Raw genomic sequence first — 15,787 nt, forward strand, 5'->3', positions numbered from 1 at the left:
GAATTTTGGAGTTTATAAATTATTACAGTAGTTCCATGTTCTACACAAACCTCATGCACGCTGGGGCAACTATGCTTGGAGCGGCAGTATACTTTTGGTATAATGAATCGCACACCAGTGAAAAAATTAACTAAAAATTAGAATCGGAAAAGCAGCGGCTATCCAAACACGAGCTCGCTTTCTGCTCCAGATGTTTTTTTCAGAGCTCAGCATTTATTTTAAGTTCTCACAGAGCCTGAGCGATAGTGCTTTCTGCCACGCAACAATATGACACGTATCGTGCCATGTTGAGGCTTGGAAGGAAGACAATCAAACTATTCTCATGTCGGATGAAAAAAACTGTTCCGTGTTGCATACTGCCGATGTGCGACAGGAGAAAATTTTGTTCGTGCTGACTAGAGTGGCAATGACCTGTGCAAAATTTCAGCTCAATCGGACATGATTTATACATGACTCAAAATTGTGATTTTTCGACGCTCGAAAAGCTACCAAGGGGGCAGTACATGAAAGTGCAATATCGGAACTTTTTTCTCAATGCCAAATGATTTAAAAATGCATAAAACGCCGAGATCTGGTGTTATCTCGAAACAAAATTTTTGGCCGAACATCGACCTTCTGGGACATTTTCTTGCCAACCGAAGGCTTTCTATGGAATACTAGCTGTCCCGGCAAACTTCGTTCCGCCCATTATTTTCTTTATTTAAATGATTTCAAACTCTCTAAATTCAATTTACCTACATTCAAAGATTTACCTTCCGATTTGTTTATAGTCTGCAAATGCATAACGAATCATAACGAACTTGTCCTTGAAATATCCTTGCCTTCCAGCTTTTGTACAACACCTCGATTCTGAAAATCCCATATTGGATGACATTTTCAGCTGATTTCCACGAAAGGAAGTCGTCAACTTGGGTTTCAAAATGGCGCGTAAAATCAATGTCTGGCCTCTGATCATCAGTCTGATACCGGAAAAACTCATAGGGGAGGTGTTCACTCATTTTTGGCTATTTTCCAGAAAGCAGAAGTCACCATACTAGAATTAAAAATGGTTTCTGAGGTGGATTTTCAGTACCTGTGCATCATCATAATTACGGAGATACCATATTTGGTCACTTTCGGCTGTTTTCCATACATCGGAAGTAGTCATTTTGAATTTCAAAATGATATGTAAAGTTAATTTCTGTCCTCTGGGCGCCATTCTGGTTCCGGATATATCCATATTGAAGATATTCGGCCATTTTTGGCTGTTTTCCAGAAACCGGAAGTCTCTATCTTGGATTTCAAAAAACATGTGAAGTTAATTTTTGTTTATTTTATTTTTGCAGATGAGCAGTTTGGATTTAGACAACTCATCAATTGCTCAGAGATACTGATATGATACGAGATAAATATAGTAAGATAGTATTTAGTATACAAGTTTTATTACAAAAAAGTTAACGTTTATTTCAGCAATTTTTATAATCAAAATTCTAACGAACTTCTGCATTTACTAGTAGCACCAAAATTCGCAGGAATAGGTAATAAGCTATAGTTTAGGCCTTCGAGCAACTTTTTTTGTTTCTGTTGACCACTGTAATTCAATTAAAATGTTATCAAGATTTATGGGGTTATATTAAATTGGTCTGATAAGGTTAGGTGTTTGGAATTAATTTACGATAAAAAACTTAACGAAACGCGTAAAAAATCACGTAAATTCCCAAATCTGTGTACAAATAGCCGCTTAAAAAGCGACTTGAGTGTTCACGGAAAAAAAAAATAAAACGCATGTTTCAATGCAACTGGACTGTAAAAGTTAGTAGGTACTTGCTGAGCTTAACTCTTTCTTACTTTTTTCTTAGAATGCGCTGACTATTGCTTTTGTCACAAATTAAAACCAACAACCCCTGGCGTTCGTTTTTTTTTCTGCACGTTTCTAAGGACAAACTAAAGTAACCACCTGGAACCAATGCCGATTTTTGAAGTATATTACCTAAAAAGAAAAAAAATTTAAAAAATTACTGTTAAAGACATACAAGAACAGTAAACGATTCTGAAACAATCCTCCGTTGCCAACTTACACCATCCGCACCCAAGTCAAGCTTGTGGTGCAGCTCCAGTTGGAATGGAACCAGAGACCATGCACAGTGAGACTGTTTCTGAAGGTGATTTCATATCGATTGTATAACGCGACGCTTGCCGGCAATGAATGTGTGCAGGAGCTCCCAGTAGTCGCGGCGAAAGAAAGACCCATGCCGGCTCGATTACAGCAGCCCGACTTCACGCAACTCTCGCTAGGGTGCGAAAGTTGATTCGCGGGGTGCCGCCGTGCTGTGTTCGGTTAAATAATACATAAAGTTAACCTTGAGCTGGATTCGCTTGTCCAGCCAGTTGTGTTCGTGCGCTTACGGCTTCATTGTTGCTGCCCGAATTAGGTGTGGGGTGTTTGAGAAGCTGGCTTCGTTGGACGTCTGCAGCATGCCATCGAAAAAGTTAGAATGGCTGGCAAATGGTAACATTTCAAATACCAATGCAAGCTCGCTTTAAAAACGGACTGGAATCTGTGGAAAATGTGCACGTGGGATTTTAATATTGCTCTGTACGAGAATATAAGAGATCTAATCTTGTTTCATTCCATCTGAATAGGATATTATAGTTCCTCACTTACCGCTTTTGAAAGAAAATGTAAGACTTCTAAAGTGAAAGAAGCAAGACCGAAGAAATACTTTCTACGTTAATCGAATCAACCTTCTACATAATGGAAATCTTGAAGCGAAAACGAAACGACAGCACACGCGATACAAGGTAATTGATCCAGTTTTCGGCTATTAAGTTGAAAAAGTTTCAGACGAAACAATTTTGGCAAGGTTTCTTATTTTCCACTTGGATTGTTAGAAAAAAAAAATGTTGGAAAAAAGACTGATTTCACGTGAAATCAGTCAAATTGGGTCCCTTCACCCTTTGGCACAAATGTGTTGAAGCAGTGTTCCTTCCACCAGCATTTCACTTGCGTGACACATGTCAGATCACAGGTGTGAACCCAATCTGTTTGTTCTTCCCTTGCGCGTATGAACTTATGAAATGTGCCTTCGAAAAAAAAAACGGATATTTTTCTTCGCTTTTTATGACCCATCAAAGAGGCAAAATCTAATTGGATGCTTTCCGAAATTGAATCAGGGCAGAAAAAAACAGGAAGGAGTTTTCTTCTGCTGATTGGGTACCTCCGTTATCCACATTTACTCAACCCGAACGAATGGATCGCAGTTGATTGCACAAAAAGCCACCCTGAGTGATGGAGTAGCTTTTTTTCTTTCAATCTGTCTCGTCTATCGCACAGCAACACCCGGTTCGTGTATCGGAACTTTCATCAATTCAAGTGCAAAACAACAACAACTGAAGAACATTTTCAAAGTTGATAAAAATGACGACAGCACGATGCCAGTGTAAAGAAGGAGAGAACGAATGTCAATATGACACGCAAAGAAGTTGGCAACAGCCAAGGCGATGCAGAATGACTCGCCCAGATAGGACGCAATCACGTTTCGCTTGCTTGCCGTTCAGTTCGATCGAACTGAAATCGGAGCAATAGCGGGGAATAGTAAACCTGACACATTGATTTCATTTTTTTCGCTCTTTTCTTTCATTCTCGATTTACGCGATACATTTTCGAGGAAAATTGCAATCATCGTTTCGGTAAGCAAACGAAAGAGTAGAGAGCTTCTATATACGCTTCTATATATCGAGTCTAAAATTATATATAATAGAATCTTATATAATCGAGTCAATATATAATGGAGTCTCTGTATAATCGTGTCCGACCTGTATTACAAAAGTTCAACCGTTGGACCATGTAATTTTATTCTCTAACAAAAAAGAAACTAGAAATTTGATAAGTTTTTCCTTGTGGTCCATAGGTTTTAGAGGTGGTACATGCATTCCAGGACTCGTGAGGCGTTTTAACCGGGACTGCAAGGGGCACTTCATAACCAGTTAAGATGCAATATCTTGGTTCAGTTATTGAAAATACTTCGGAATTGAGCTCATTAATGGATATCGTGAATCCATCGATGATATTTGTGAAAGCTGGTCAGCTTAAGAATATCTAATAAATCCGATCTTTCATATTATGAAATTCCATGTGGTTGAGTTTTGCTTTGCAGCAAATGAACAACTATTCAGAACAGACCACTGCAGCAATTCACCATGGTCTTGCCATGAAAATGGGTGAATTATAAAGTGTCTGAAACATATAAAAAATATCAGCAGAATATTGAATATTTTTTTCCTATCGATAAAAGTCGTATTGTATTGTTGTATTACCAATTCTTACACACAGTAAACTATAAAGTCTCTTTTTATCTCTATCTCTATCTCTATCTCTATCTCTATCTCTATCTCTATCTCTATCTCTATCTCTATCTCTATCTCTATCTCTATCTCTATCTCTATCTCTATCTCTATCTCTATCTCTATCTCTATCTCTATCTCTATCTCTATCTCTATCTCTATCTCTATCTCTATCTCTATCTCTATCTCTATCTCTATCTCTATCTCTATCTCTATCTCTATCTCTATCTCTATCTCTATCTCTATCTCTATCTCTATCTCTATCTCTATCTCTATCTCTATCTCTATCTCTATCTCTATCTCTATCTCTATCTCTATCTCTATCTCTATCTCTATCTCTATCTCTATCTCTATCTCTATCTCTATCTCTATCTCTATCTCTATCTCTATCTCTATCTCTATCTCTATCTCTATCTCCATCTCTATCTCTATCTCTAAATCACTAAATTTTAATATAAAACAGAAAAGAAGAATTTTTTCTTATTATTTTTTGTAAAGAAAATTGATGTTATAACAAAACTTCTGGTTAAAAGTCCAGGATGGAGGAATGAAAATATTTTTTTATTGAAGTTAAGGTTTTAGATCTCTTCTCTTTGCTGTTAAAGATTGAATTATGGTATATTTACCGTAGTTTTCAATAAACTTCTGTTTGCTGCTGAAGAACCACAAATAACTCACAAAAAAGCGTTTTTCATGGAAAACTGAAAATTTCCAAACTAAATTTTTGAATATCTCAAAAAACGGATGCATTTGAGGAATTTACTACCAAGAGCCTTAAAAATTGAAATTACTAATAAAATTATACTACATCATTGGATTTTTTTCCACTTAGGCTGATACAAATTTGGATCCTTTTTATGTCCAAGGTTATCAAAGTTAGCAGAGGGGGTGGCAAATAATAAATAACACCGAGACAAAAAAAAAAGAAATATCTTTGATCAAAGTTTGTGTGCAAGTTATTACGTTTGTAACTTACACTCAAATAAATGTTGAAAAATAACACTTTATTATTATTATTATATATTTCGCTTGCCTTTCGACGATACTCTCGCTGTCACCTGACTTGTTTGTTGCTAAATTAAGCATTTATGCTGTCGGAAAACCAATGAAATGAACAAAACGGTTTGAGCTTTTTTTTTTCTTCCCCTTCCAATATTCAAGATTTTTGAAAGGGGGGGGTGACATAAAATGAAAATAAAATTTGTAACGGCCTTAATTGAAAATTTTGAAATTGTGTAAAACGTAAAAACTTGTCTTTTATTTCTCCATGCAGGTTTTTTTATTAGAAGGTTTGGAATAAAGCCTAATTTTAGGAAAAATAACTATGGAGAGAAAATACAACCTGTTTTTTATTTAATGTATAATCTAATGTTTATTTTTCTAATTTTTTCTACTTCATACCATAATTACTTGAAAACGAATACAATTAGATCATTATAAACTTTATGATTTAGATGTTTTTAAAATTATCACACATCATCGATCTTTTAAAAAACATGAAAAAATTCTCCCCTTTTTTGCAAATCAAAATTTAGTATTCGTTTAGAAATTTTCGCATAAAAAAAGTTTTTTTCAGCATGTAAATTTTTTTACAAGGTTACATTTGTTGTTCACAGTTTTCTCTCAAACAGTTTTTCTGTACAAACATAGGTTTCAACCAAAAAAAATGAGAGTTTATTGCTTTTTACCATTTCTAATTTTAGTGCCCCTTACCAAACGCGTGTAGCATAAGAATATTGACATGAATCAATCAATTCAGAAGTTTTTTATTAATTTGGTTTCAAATCTCAAATGGTCATATAAATAATAAAAAAAAATTAAACTATTTTGTTTCTCATAACTTGACGATAATGAGTTTTTTTGAGTTTTTTTATTCGTATTCGCTTCTGTAACTAGCTTACATGAGATATTATGAACCGGGTTTGAAATATCGCTTAAAAAATTTCATTTATACATTGGGAGTATTTTTCCCTTCGTGTGTGGAACGGCATACAACAATTCTACATTTCACATATTTCTAGTGCCGTGAGCTAGAGATTCTCAGAAACTGTGCTTCACGATTACGATTTTGAAAGACAAGGCTGAACTTCAGATTACAAGCTTACTATATTTGCTGCTGATTTAATTTTGACTTCTGCCGTTTCACGCACATTGATATAATATTCAAAAGCACTGTCTGTTGCATGCGTTTTACTGAATCTGTTTATTTTTCTGTGCCTATCACAATGAGATTTCTCTGTAATTTAAACATGAAAGCATTTCATCAAAAGTATATTTATACATTACACAACAGTTATTAATTTGAAATGCCAATTTATAGTGAAAAACGTAAATTGTAGGTTGAAAGTGGAAGAACTGCATAGAAAATACAAAAATAAAGCACCTTTTTCGGAGTTTGTCGGAGATGTAGGTATTGTAGTTATTAAAGTTCAGATTATAGCTATTGCCGATATTGATTCCTTCTATTTTCGACTATAAAAATCGACTAAAAATTATATAGACAAACACCCATTGTTGGTTATGACATATCTGAAGATTTTCCTGCACCTTTACATTACCGCTTGCTCGATTTCCGAACCCTGAAATTCTTCATCCGCCGACTGACAGCCGCAGATGAGCGATAGATGCAAAATCAAAATCTAACATTCCAAAAGAGAAAATCCATTTCCACTCTGGACGTCATTCAGACGCAAGAGCCCATAAATCATCATGTCTGCGATGTTCAACTCGTGCTCCCCCACCAAGCAAAAGCCAGAAACACGTCATGGATTATTCTGTTTTCATTTCCCGCTCAAGTGTATAGGACAAACACTTGCTGGTTCTGCCTCAAACCAAACAGGATAAATGGAGTAAAAACGCAAACTGCATATAAAAACAAAGTGCCAAGTGCGACTGCAACCCCATCTCACCTGTCTGGCATTTGACACGCCAGTTATCCGGAACCGGATAAGGCAGAAAGTTAGACGAGCAGAAGATGCGAGCGCTTTATCTGGATGTCAGATGCACATACACACACTGCTGGAGTTTCTATCATATTTTCAATATTTCCGCTGTGCAATTAAATACGAATGCTTTTCTTCTATTCAGAGATATAGTTACACGTTCCTCGACAGACAAAAGGCTACGGTTTTGTTGCTCAAGCAAAGAATAGAGTATCAGTAACGTCACATAACATTTTTTTCAATAAAGCACACTATATCTAAATTTTGAATTTCAACAAATCTTTTGTCAACGAGGAATCTTTATTCATAAGGCTGCTATCTGTCCTCCTAGCCAGTGAGTCCATTTTAAGCATAACCTACTAACCTAAAGTGACCATCATCAGCTGTTGACTGCTGACCGTGAAGATGCAGAAAGCAATCTGCTGGACTGCAGTTCTTGCCTCGGTTCAATTGAGGTGACATTACGCTGTTGGGAGCTCGATAAGGGAACGAAGAAGTCGGGTGAATGGCGCATTATTTCGAACCAGTCTATTCGAAGCCAAATTTCAGAAGGACCGATCTCCGATGCCCACAGGTCATTAATCTCAGTTTGTGGTTATCGGTGGTACAGGACTTCACTAGACCTTACGTTGGCATTCTATACATGATTTATGCTTTGACTTTCGGTTTGTCTAACTGGTCCACTTATAACCTTTCCTATCTCGCACCAACGAATTTCCTTCATCCCGGATTCCAGTCCCCGAGGCTTACTTTTCATCGTGTGCATTCGAGCGCTACATGAATTCTTGCTGCTTGAAATAAGAAACGACACCGTCGCCACTTTCGCACACAATCTCTACCAAAGTTAAGGCACAACGGTAATCAGCATAACTCAAACAAACGGCCATTCGCCTCCTTCATCCCTACTTGACCTCGCGTTCTTGGCTGCCATTTTCATCATGCTTTGGAGCGCTTTTCCACTCTACCTACAGCCGAAAAAATAATATTCCAGCTCTTCTGCTGTGTGCAAGTAATTTAAAACTGCCAAAAGAATTCGCCCGAGGAGCTTCATCTACTTTGTGCCGCAACGGTGGACAAACGTCGGTTAACCAGCGAACACAGTGTCGCTTGCCCTACATTCGATGCTGCGCACACTTCACACTCGTTCATTAAAGAGCTGGTGTGAGTGTGATTACGCTACAATGTAGAGTACACACACGACAGTACGACCATTAGTCCTTCCAACGGCACTTTTTTTTCTGTGCTCCTCACCGAGACTGGAGAATCAATTTACGTTTCACTTTCCAGGCCACCCGAGCGAATCGCTACTGGATGATGTGAATGATGCTCTTTGTTTGTTACTATTTTGCACCCGCACAATTTGCTCAGATCGTGTGCTTTTTACCACTTGGTTTCATAATTCTTTCGATGTTTCGCTCCGGCAAGGATCCAGCGGAGCGAATTTATGATACAGCTGGCGACTTCAGAATTGCTTTAGATTCATTGTTTATCGTTGATGTTGCGTTGATACAAACAGCACTTGATAATAAGCATACCAAATTTGCAGCTACAGTGAAAGGTAGCCGAATCTACTTTTACGAAAGTTCCTAACCTCAACCTAACAAACAGGTTGAATAAAATTACCATTTTTATTAGCTGCCTATATTGAGGTTGTTACAGGTGGTAAAAACCACTGCGATGCTCAGGTTGATATATGGGCCGTTAAGTAATAATACGTTAAGTAATAATACTACAGAACTAACGAAGATTTTGAATTTACTAGGCTGCTAAACAAACGTTTAGCAAAAGTATAAAAAATTCGGTGTTGAGCCTCATACCGCTGCCAAGAATATCGAGTTAATTGATGGATGATCATACACATCAAACACCTTTTCGTACATAACTTTTTAGGTAAGCCGCGTATAAAAAGTAGGTTACATAAAAAAATTTAAAAAAAAGCATTCGGTCAGTTATTTAGTAACATCTAAAATTCGCTGACGAAATCCGTTAATAGGCATGTCAAAGTCGAAAATTTGGTAGAAATCATTGAAGTAATGGCATACTGCACGAATTGGGACGGAACCAAAAAGTCCTGCGTACCAAACAAGTAAAGTTTCTGTGACTTAAAAACGATTAATTTTTTATTCATTTTTTTAGTTTGAGCTCTGGGGCAAAACCTGTGTTGACCAGTGTTATCATTCACAAATTGTATCATACCTATATTACACAAACCTGACGTCAAAAGCTGGAAAAATTCAAAATTCAATGGAAAAGCTATCTATTAATTAAATTTATTATTTCCATTCTCCTGGAAATATTCCACACTAAGCAGTGTTATTGTTTTTCATTACAGCACATCATACTATACGGAATATTTTTGGGAAAATCAAACCAAAATTGTCAATATATTTTTTCCGTTAAATTTGATTTTGTTTCCCCATTTATTCCCAAGGGTTTATGCTTCTGTATGTTTCAGATTCTTTATACAACATTTATCAATTATATAGGCATTGTTTTTTTTCTCTGTTAGTTTTTTTTTGTGTGGTCAATCACGATACATAGCATTACAGCTTGTAATTCTTATCAAGGATAACCTTATAGTGTTGAAAATTTCAAGCATATTTGGGTAACCGGTAAGGTGTATTTTTGATTAGGTGTTCCATCGAAACATCCAAGTAGAGGTACGCATCGAATTTAGGTTTAGATTTCGAGAGGGGGGCTGAAGGAATAAGTCGAAAATTTCGAAATTTCAATCTGCGAAAAACAGATAACATTAAATCTTTTTTGTGGAGATTCAGGGAATACTAATTGTTGCACTTTTGAATAAATAACCTGAAAAACAAAAATGGAACATGCATTTTTATTGTTCGCTACCGGCGCTCAGTTCGAAACAAAGCTTGAGCAAGAATTAAAAAAGGGGTGTGGAACCACTTTCAACTCTATTTGAAATAATTTTTGCTTTGTCCTTTTAGGCTGAATTTAAATCATTTTTTTTTTTGGGTTTTGCCTCTTGTTAGAATAATCTAAATAATTTAAACCAAATTTAATTCAGTTTCGACGAGCTGCGTAGCCGCAAGGTTACAGAGTCCGATTTGACAAACGGGTGATGATAGGTCCTCCAACTTAATAGCCTCTGGTATAAAGTTTCGATAGTAACATAGACTGTAGCACGTTATACACTGTTGAAGTGATAGTTTGCAGGAGGTTGAAGTGATGGTTCGCATAAGGTCGATAAGGAAGAAAGTAGGTTAGTAAGTCTGAAGGCAAAAGCACTATAACACGGAGCCAGTGATGCCACATTTTCATCTGTATTTCGAAGCTCAGAAAATCCTGTCACCTTGGTGAAATTTCAAAAAATCTGTATGAAAATCTGCATATGTACTAGACATATCCATCTACAGAAAAAGTGCAATACAGTATGTTTAACATAGGGCAACCGCTCCTATATTCATCTCAGTACCTATATGCATCTCATCACGCCTTTTTGAGCAATTTATCGTCAAATTTTACCATATTTGGATGAAAGTTTTACCACTTGATAAAATCGAGAAGCAAATAGATTTACCTTTAAAAACTTTTAAAAATTAGACGATAAATTGGACAAATGAGAGAAATGAGATGAATATAGGTGCACCTAGCTGTTGAGATGAATAATGGAGCGATTACCCTATATCCGGTGTCTCATTTATGCACACGCTTACGTTTAACATATTAATATAATAAAACCTCCAACACACTCAACAGCTTTCGAGTTCATTTTCGTTTTTCAACTATATCAAGAAGTTTAATTCACGACTTCATGGAAACCAAAAAAATCTGTATAGTTCTGTATAATTTCCGGGGAATCTGTAATCTGTATATACAGGCATCTGTATGAAAATTATGCAAAAAATCCGCATAAATACAGATAAATCTGTATATGTGGCATTACTGCACGGAGCACTTGTTACTCCTCGATAAGTGACACTGCAAAAAGATAAAACAACGAAATGTGCGAACAGCAAAAACGTTCGGACAATCAAAAACTACTGGTCGCAGTGTGGTCCATTATAAAAAAAAGATAATTTTCTTTTTTTTCTGGACTCCAGAAGCGTTCTTAAACATTTTTAGTTCACTAGGATAATAGCTTCTTCCGTTTCTTTTCTTCTGTTTCTTTTGTCCCTAAAAAGTATTTTCTAGGCCTTTTTATTTTAGAGTTTTTATGCATTCTAAATTAAACTTGATACAGTTTTGGTGTTTTTGTTGGTTTAAAGGGTAATCGCTCCTGTATTCATCTCAGTACCTATATTCATCTCATCACGCCTTTTTGATCAATTTCTCGTCAAGTTTTACCATATTTTCAATAAGATGAATATAGGTGAACCCAGCTGTTGAGATGAGTAATGGAGCGATTACCCTGGTTGCTTTTTTGACGTGGTACTACCCTGGTAAACAATTACTATACTGGGACGCATTCTGTAAAAAGGAAATGAAACTGGCAAATGTTGCGTCAGATTTCGAACTATAATAACAGCATAACCACATGAAGGATAACAATAACCAATATGTTGTTGAATAGATAAAATGTTGGACAATTTCGTAATACGCTAGTTATTACTATTATTTCATTGCTCAGCGCTGAAAATTGATAAAAAGTTTCAAGGACAAATTTATAGGAACAAGAACCAATCACATTCGAGCATCCCTAGCACAGATAACATGAATAGACACTAAACATTCCCTCTCTTTATCAATATCAAAAGAAAAATTGCAAGAGTTTTCCCGTCCCAATAGGTCAATTTATGTTTGCTTCTAGGAATGGGCGAACGAACGAACAGCTCACGAAAAAAGCCACGGTTCTTTGAGCGCATCAGAACTGATGGGTTCGCGCGAACCCGAAGTTTACCGAAAAAACACGAACACGCTCGTGAACCATTGTGAACCATGAGCCCTACATATGAGTCGGTTCAGAACGGTGAGTGAGCAGTTCAGAGCCGCTCTTGCAAAAGAGCCGTTTCGCCCACCCATATTTGCTTCTATGAACTTAGACTAATTTGATGTCTTGAAGGTAAAGGTTTTCCGAAAGGTTTGAAACACCCCTTTTTTGGAAAAATTTCTAAATCTGCTGTTAGAACGTAATATAAACTGATGTCTTGAAAGAAAACACCAGCACCAGTCTTTTGTCGTCTATGATTGCAGCGGTACATTTTTTTTCGTACATTTCAGCGGTACACTTTTATTCGTACTGCAGCGGTATCATTTGTATTGCAGCGGTAAACTTTTATTCATACATTTCTATACTGCCCATAATCGCATATCAGTCCCAGCTTCATTTTCATCAAGTTGACAAAACAGCGCGTGAAGGCGTTTTTCTTCCTTAAGTTATTTCAGCTGTTGAGCGTGGTTTATTCCCATATTTTCGACATAATATAATGAGATAGACATTTACCATAACTTCTCTAGAAGAACGACAAAAATGCAGATGGGACTGGTATGCGATTACAGGCAGTATACGTGTTCAATCGAGGATAAACTGCATTGCTGCTGCAGATGGTGATTACAAGTTTATCTCATGACTATGACTGCCATAAATTACCCAAAGAGAAATATTTCAGTTTCGATATCCACTAAATGTTGGTGACTGAATAATATCGAAAGAGTAAATTCCTAAATATACAAATTTATAGAAGAGTAAGAGCCGGCGAATGCTTGTGAATTTTTGTCTATTGTCCAAGATTTTTTCAAAATCTTTTTTAAAATTAATCAATTTTCGAACATTGTTAGATGATATTTTTTCATTTATAACTTAACTAATGATATACGTAGATTAGCTGTACTCGTAATACAGTGAAAGTAGTTGTTAGCAAAAGAAAAAAAAACTTGGTGAGCAAAAGAACGAAAATGAATATTTTTGAACTTTAACTTCGTTGTAGAAAAAATCCCTTAAATTACAGTGTTTAGTCCCACGTCACAATTTTATCCAACCCTAGGGCTGTAAACCTTGTAGTATTCTTAGTAATTATATACTAATTTGAATTCAATTTTTCTAACTATTTTTGTTTGGTTTAAGACTTCGAATTTTTTTTTAATTTGGAACTAATTTCTGTTGTGTTATTTCAGGGTGCGTTTTTGATTATTTTGCTCCTGGGTTATCTAGTTTTTAGGAACGCTTCAGTTAAATTATAATTGTTCTGTTCTTTTGAACGCTTCGGATTATTTTTAGTAAAACTTGACATCATGTACTTATATTTTTCGTAAATACTTCAGACTGGTGTCAGCTGAATTCGGAGTTATTCAAGTTTCTTAAGTTAAAGTATGAAATGTGTTTGATATGTAATGTAAAATTTTAGAAATGTTGAAAAGGACCTAAATTAAAGCTTTCTTTTTGTTTAGAATAGGTTTGAATTATTTCGAGAAAATCCAATAACTTCTCTATTTTTACCTGAATACGTTTTTAGAATTTAAGTTTTTTTTTTCTTCATTTTTAAATCGCCTAAAGTTATTATCAAGATTGTTTTCTTTTCGACTTCTTTTAGACCTTAGGGATATTTTTTCATCATAAACTGTTGTACGCTTTCTTTCCAGCTTCAAGAAACTTAAATATTTTGACATTTTCTATGCTTAGTCAAATAAAACAAAGAACCAGACGTTTTGAAATTTTACTTTATAAGAAAATATTTACTTGGACAAAAAGGGGGGAGGGGGGTAGGTAGGGAATAGGTAGAGTTGTCAATGTCCATGGTTGACGATTTTTCCGGTCATTCATACAAGCCGGTCCGGTCATTCATACAAACAATTGTTCCAAAGACACCATTCAACTAGGATGAACGCGGAAACCGCTAAGAAATTCGGATTCACTTTTTGCCTCTTCGGACCACAGTGAACTGGTATAACATAAATCGTTTCAGGTCTAAAAATTTTGTTTGTACATCAAAAGTTAATTCTTTAAACTAGAAAATTAGAAATTCTGTTAATGAAAGAATATATCCATCTCACACATTTAAGGCACTTTGCCTGTTTATTCTCAACGTGTACCTTAAAAGAATTTTTTTATCGTAGACAGACACATATTTTTAACTTTGTCAGAACAATTTAAAACAATCTCATTCATCTAGAAAACGGGATTATTTTTTGGCTTGAGAGAAGAAGCTCTGGGCTTATAAGGAAAAATTATCAATTGAGTTTTAGAAGCATTGGAAGATCTTTTTCAATAATTGCAGGCAGTTTGATTAATTATTTAAGTTTTTCTGCTATCTAGTGTATATGACACAAAGAATTTTCTTTTTACGGATTTATTTTGTCATCAAAATCAAAATCATTGTTCATTTTGTGCATCCTGGAGGTAGTACAGGAAGATGACCAATTCTAAGCAACAATTTAATAGACCATTTTTAATCTGGCAGATATTTCTATAAACTAGATATGTCATTTTGTGCTATTTGTTATTTTTTGAATCACGACTCGATTTTGAGAAGAGTTTTCGTAAAAATGGTATCGATGATAACAATTATTTTAGAACCAAAGTTGTGGTCCTAGTAATTTTGTCTTTCTAAAAAATTGTACGAAAATGAAATTCTTAAAAGAAAAAAAAAAAACAAATATTTATATCGAGAAGTTTATTTTTTTCGAAAATTTTATTCTTTTTAAATGAAAACTTCAAAAGGTTAACTGGACATTGATGGTTGTTTGATCATGTAGAAATGAGAGAAAAGAGTTAAAATTTTCAAAAAAATACTGATGCTTGTTCGAACTTGTAGAAATAAAAATTATATCAGTAATAACTTCTGAAAAAAAGTTTTTTTTTTTAATTTTCCACGGTGTGTATTTCTGTTGGTAAGACAAAAATTTTGGTCCACAATTTTGTCAAAGACACTGAACCGGTCAAATAAATCGTTTAGACACTGGAAATATTTTCCATCATTATTAAACATTCGGCGCAGGAGATAATCCCGAAACTTAATGTCAAGGATTTTGTGCTGACATAAATCAAACTTGTATTATGATGTGTTGTTGATATGTTAAAAAATTTATCGCCACCGGATGCTCTCATGAGTTTCAAATGTTCAATGATTGATCTAATCTCATTTGAGTACTTTTAAATTATTTCTGCTGGTAAAATTTCCTGGGCAGAAGCTTTAATGCGTTAACGACTAAACTCTTCTTCATATGGACTTACAAAATTCAATTGCGTTTAATGAACAACCTCGTATTGATGAGCAATTCTTTGAAAGAAAACTATCACTATTTTTAATTACTGAAATAGGCTTTGAAAGTTTCTTAAGAATTGACTGAATTTACAAGGGTTTTGTATATGGTTTTAGTTTTTAGACATAGGATTCAAAATCTTTTTTTTCTCAACAAAGTTAATCTATATTCAAACTCTTTCTGCAAATCTTTATAAACAGTTTTCATAACAGGGTCACGAGATTTGCACGTCTGCGTACATTTTTCGAACGAATGATGGTTATCATCATTTATTGGTGAATCAAATTTCATTAGAATCATTAGAATACAATATTTTCTGGAGTCAATAATTGTACATTTCATTGCTTACAAAACATATA

General features: G+C 35.1%; 1 protein-coding gene across 4 annotated transcripts in view; it reads right to left on the reverse strand.

Annotated features, from left to right (window-relative positions):
- Positions 1-15,787, reverse strand: part of LOC129722134 (LON peptidase N-terminal domain and RING finger protein 3) — a 154,282-nt gene that overhangs the window by 126,537 nt on the left and 11,958 nt on the right. The gene's annotated exons all lie outside the window — the stretch shown is intronic.

This window comes from Wyeomyia smithii, chromosome 2 (genome assembly GCF_029784165.1).
Source record: "Wyeomyia smithii strain HCP4-BCI-WySm-NY-G18 chromosome 2, ASM2978416v1, whole genome shotgun sequence".
In the NCBI taxonomy this organism is placed as follows: domain Eukaryota; kingdom Metazoa; phylum Arthropoda; class Insecta; order Diptera; family Culicidae; genus Wyeomyia; species Wyeomyia smithii.